The sequence below is a fragment of the Leopardus geoffroyi genome, chromosome D1 (genome assembly GCF_018350155.1).
Source record: "Leopardus geoffroyi isolate Oge1 chromosome D1, O.geoffroyi_Oge1_pat1.0, whole genome shotgun sequence".
In the NCBI taxonomy this organism is placed as follows: Eukaryota; Metazoa; Chordata; class Mammalia; order Carnivora; family Felidae; genus Leopardus; species Leopardus geoffroyi.
The window spans coordinates 5,200,114-5,205,790 of NC_059329.1; the positions used below are offsets into that span (position 1 = coordinate 5,200,114).

At 35.1% G+C, this 5,677-nt stretch overlaps 1 long non-coding RNA gene across 1 annotated transcript; it reads right to left on the reverse strand.

Annotated features, from left to right (window-relative positions):
* Positions 1 to 3,265: 3,265 nt before the first annotated feature.
* LOC123602352 lies at positions 3,266 to 5,044 on the reverse strand. Its single transcript, XR_006714454.1, has 2 exons — positions 4,583 to 5,044; positions 3,266 to 3,495 (listed from the first exon to the last, which is right to left on the reverse strand). It is a non-coding gene; the product is annotated as an uncharacterized LOC123602352 (long non-coding RNA).
* Between the last annotated feature and the right edge of the window lie 633 nt (positions 5,045 to 5,677).

Sequence of the window (5,677 nt, forward strand, 5' to 3'; positions counted from 1 at the left end):
AGGTGAGAGAAATGGCACCCACAACACTATCGTCTCTAGAGAAATTTCCGGAAGGTCCTTGTTCTGCAGCACACATTTGGAGATTAGTCAGTAAATCTTCACTTTATCCCAGACACTTTACAAACTGCTGCTTCTGGCTATGTCTTGGGCTTTGAGGTATTTATTATGTTGACCCTTTAAGGATATATACTGCAATTTCCATTCATCCTCCAGCTGTCCCACAATTAAGCTCTGCTAATTTTATTTATTTATTTATTTATTTATTTATTTATTTATTTATTTATTTATGGGAGAGAGAGAGAGAGAGAGAGAGAGAATGATTTGGGGTGAGGTGCAGAGGGAGAGAGAGGGGGAATCTTAAACAGGCTCCATGCTCAGTGAGGATTCTGACATGGGGCTCAATCCCATGACACTGGGATCTTGACCTGAGCTAAAATCAAGAATCAGATGCTAAGCTAACTGAGCCACCCAGGCACCCCAAACTCTGCTAATTTTCAAAGCTTCTGAAGTTCAGTCCTGTTGTTTTTCAAAGCCAGATGTTAATAAGGATTCATTTTCCCAGTGTAGGTCTCCTGTGGCAGAGGTGTCTGGTGTGAGGTCTGAGTCTTTTGCTTCTCTCTGCTTGTAGTGTCCCTGTTACCTGGGCTGGTCCCACCAGGGATTTGGTTCCCAGCCCATCTCTGCCTCTCCCAGCCTTAATTATGTGGCCTCCTCTTTAGGATTAACTGTAGAAGGTCTATTTTGTGAGTCTTAATGTTGTTTTCAGAGTTTCTTGCACAGATGCAGGTGTTATCTCAGTGTCCATGGAGTAAGTGGAACTTAGGATCCTCCTACTCCATAATCTTCCTGCCTCTCTTCCTCCATGTCTGGCATCTTTTGTTCATTATTATGCTACTAATACTTACCCATATTGTTACATTAAACTAGAATTTATTCATTTTCATTGCTGTATAACATACCCTGTAATATACAACATTTTCTCCCAATTACATTTGATAGGCATTTGAAGAATATCCTGTTTGGTGCTACTACAACTGTTCATTCATATGTATTTTTGTTGGATAGAGTTAGGACTAAAATATATGGATCAAAGAATATGTGTATGTTTCAACTTTAGTAAATACTGCTAAAGACTTTTACAAAGTGCTGTAGTAATTTATATCCCTGTTCAGCAATGTATGAGAGTTGACTTACTTTATATTTCATATGCACTTGGCACTGCCAGACTTTTTAGTTTTAGTCATATTTGTGGATGCATAGTGGATTGTCGTTGTGGTTGTAATCTTCATTTCTTTGATTATCAAGGAAGAAGTATGTCTTTTCAGTGCTCAGTGGTCATTTAGATGTCCTAATTTTTGAAGTTCCTCTTCAAGGTTTTTTTTTGTGGGTTTTTTTTTTTTTGTCAATTTTTCAAATGATTTCACCTTTTCTATTGATTTGTGGAAGTACTCTATACGTTTTAGAAATGAGCCCTTTATCAGATGTAATTATTGAGAGTATGTTCTCATTTGTGGATTTGCCTTTTGTCTCTTTTAATGGAATGTTTACTAATGAAATATTTAAGTTTTAAGATAGTCAAATTAATGCTTTTGTCAAGATTAAAAATTAAAAATATAAAAACTATATTTTATACTTTACCCTTCATGTTTAGATGTAATTTCACATGGAATTTTTGTTTCATCATGAGCTAGAATTCAGATTTCCACTTCTCTCACAGATACCTAATTGTTCCAACACTATATTCTGAACAATCTTTACTTATAATCCTAATTTTTATAATCCAAATGTCTATATATGTGTGGATCTATTTTTAGAATCTCTATTCTAAATCATTGGTTTATTATTTACCTTTAGAGAAATAGCATATGACTTTGGTTTACATATACATTATGGAAATAGCTTGCCAGTTCACACACACACACACACACACTGGAATTTTGAAAAAAATCATAGTCTCATGTATTTTCTTCTTTTTTTCTAGGTTTGATATCAAGATCACATAGATCACATACATCTTGGTAAGTGTTCCAGTCTTACTTTCTAGAAAATTTTTGTAACACTATGTTGTCATGTCTTTAACTGTTAGTTAAACATTCATCAAACATTTATATGAAAGCATCTGAGCATGGAGTTTTCTTTTGGGGAAGGTTTTGAATGATGAATACAATTCATTTCATAGATAAAGGAGTAATCTGTTATTCTTGGGGGACACATTTGGTAATTTGTGATTTTCTAGGATTTTGTTCATTCCCCCCATGCATAGCCATAAAGGTTTTTACTTTATCCTTACAGTATTATTTTTAATTCCTGTATTTCTTATCTTTATTATTTTTCCTTTAATTTTCTTTGAGTTAATTTTCTGTTCTTTTCCCAAATTCTTGAAATGGATGCTTAAATAACTGATTGTCACTTATCATATATACATTAACATCTATAAATATCTTTCTCAGTATGCATTTAGTTATCTATCACATGTTTTCAGATGTGTTGTTTTCAGTACGATTCAGTTCCAAAGATTTTTTAATTGTCATTTGTAATTTCTTCATTGAACCATGAGTTATTTAAAAGTATATTTTAAAATTTCCACATATGATGGAATTTCTTAGGTTTTTAAATTACTTCTAACATCATTCCCTTCTAAAGTGGTCGGATAACATATCTGGTATGTTTTGAATTTTCCTAAATCTGTCAAGACTTACTTACCACCTTTTATATTGTCAATGTAGTTAATGTGCAGTTAAAAAGAATGGGTGTTCTAGAGATTTATATGCAGTGTTGTACATAGTAAATTAGGTCAATTTTGTAAATATAGTGTTCCATTGTTCTCTAGTTTTGGTGACTTTTTTTTTTCTTGGCTTATTAGCTACTGAGAGACATGTACTAAAGTCTTCCACTATAAATGTATAAATATCATATATTTCTCTTTGTGTCATTTAATTTTTCCTTTTATCACTTATTTGTTTTATTATTATAAACTTCATCATAAATTAGCTTCTTAAAGTATTAGATTTAAAAATGAAATAGGTTATAAAGCAGTCTCTTCATTTCAATCTTTTATCATTCAAGCATAGTTATACTGTACTTGTATCTTGATTGATACAGTGTGACGGGCAGAAATAACCACTTTCCTGCTCCTGCTCAGTGGAGACTCACAGTTGTATTTAATAGTCAAGAGTTCAGGTTTTACTGCTCAGTCCTTGCACAAAGTGGCTATGGTACCACCATTGACCCACTGGCCATAGGTCAACAAAAAACCAAGAATCCAAGTGAAAATAATAAGTTTACTTAGGCTGCCACTGCAACATTAAAATATAAATTAGCAACAAAACATTCAGAATTATTAGGCATGAAGAAAATCTTAAATATTGGGTGTAATTAAGTGAGCTCCTCAAAGACAGAAACTATGCCTTATGGATTATTTCAGTCTTAGGGCTGAGCCTTCTTCTTGGCATTTGGTGACAGCCCACAAATATTTGTTGAAGGAACTTGTTGGTCCTGCTTGAACAGAGAAGAAAGAACAGTAAGTCACATTTCAGTGAGCCTGGAAAACCATGACAGCACAGGTGGGTCTCTAAGGCTTCAGCAATCTCAAGAAATAACACATTTTCTCTAGCAAAATACAAAAACCAAAAGACAGGTAAAGCTACCTACACCAGGATAATCTCTACAATGACTGCTACCTTCCAGTGTTTTAGATCATTGGAGGAAAAGGTTACATTCATCAGCCCTGGAAATTGGATCACCCAGCCCAAGTTAAATCTGGGCAGCTTAATGATTCTTCTTTCTTTCTCTTCCTCTTCTCTTGGTATGCAAACTTAAAACAGCAGCATCCCTTCTCAAGAATGACTAATGAAGTTTCAAAGGAGAAAAGATATATTTAACTGAGAGTCCCATGATTAGTCTCCGTGTAGTATATTTTCAGAGATAATTATTTTAAAAGTAATTCACCCTTTATGAAAAAGCACCCTGATCATGTAATGTCAGTCCTTCAGAAGAGAGCAGTCTAAACACAAATGGGTTAAAGAATCAGGTGTCCTTGTACTTGTACATTGAGCCATTTACATAAAATTTGTGAGGCAGTTGCATCTTACACTCAATGATATTACTGTTGCCTTGCCTCCTGCCCTCCTCTCTTTCTTATCTCCTCCATCCTCCTAAGCCATCTCCTCTCTCCCTCATTCTCTCCCTTCCTCCCTCCTCCACTCTTGCCTTCCCTTTATACTAAATTCTAAACAAACTGCTCTTCCACACACCCCAACCCTGACTCCACAACACACACTATTCACTGCTTTGTGTTCTTGTTCTTTCCTTTGTCAAAACTAATTTAATCAAACTGGTTTAAAGTACCTATTGTATCTTTACTTTGTTTTACTTTTTGAGGTAACACTTATATATTAACAAGGGCTTTTATTTGAATAAATCAAGAACGGGGAATATCTTTAGTAAGACATGATAATGCTATAGTGACAAGTTTGAACTTTTGTATACTGGAGAAAGAGGAGAAATATATTTATCAGATTGCTACACATGAGGCAAATGGGTGGAGAGAATAAAATAATGCAAGTTGTTTTGTTCATATTACCTCAACCATTTGAGTGACAGAGACCTCAATGGCATAGTTTGTTCAGAGAGGCATGAAATTCCATGAAGTTAGCTTTCTTGCAGACAGTGTCTTAGGATTGCCTGGGGGTCCAAAAGAACAGTCAGTGTCTAACCCTAGTATTTATTGCCATTTTCATACATATATTTCTCATTCATTTGACTCAACTGGAATATCTTCTTTCGATCCTTGGATCCATAGATTGATTGAGTCTTAGATTCCTGTTTTATAAAATAGGAACAACAATTATTTTAAAGAGTCACTGTGAAATTTAAATAGAAAAATAGGTCTAAAGTATCTAACATAACCTAGTACATAGAAGACACGCTGGTAATGGAAGTATTTTATCACCCTCTAATCCTTCAAAGTGGTCTCTGGGGCATCTGAGTGGCTCAGTCAGTTAAGCGTCTAACTCTTGATTTCAGCTCAGATCATTATCTCACAGTCATGGGAAGGAGCCCCATGTTGGGCTCTGCACTGAGTGCAGAGCCTGCTTGGGATTCTCTCTCTCTCTCTCTCTCTCTCTACTTCTCTTTCTCTCTTTCTCTCTCTCTCTCTCTCTCTCTCAAAATCAATAAAATATCATTTTAAAAAACACAAAGTAATCTCTCTCACCTATGATCACCATAATACTTGCATCACTGTCTTTCTGCCTGATTTTCTTTCTTGAATTCTGTCAAAATAATTTTTTTAAAAAGTAGACCACTTGTATAGTGGGACCCTTGAATTGGAGGAGAGTAAATTTCCTCCTATCTCCTCTGTATTCTTTGGAACTTCTGGGGAGACAAGTAAAAAAATCATGTATAGCTTTGACAGCATGGACTAAGTGAGCTGAAGAGACTTCCCTTAGCTATTTAATATTTGGGGACTTCATGACAAAATGCAGCATCCCCTGGGTACACAAGGTAATTTTTCTGTAGCCCTTTTACAGCACAGAGGATGGAAATCCAATATGGAGGTCCATCTACTGACATCTGTAAATTTGGTCATGATCTTTCAGCAGAAATAATGACCTGGAGATAATTGCCTTTTAAGTAAAAAGTCAACCAGGTGGCCAAATACTTTCATAGACCAAGA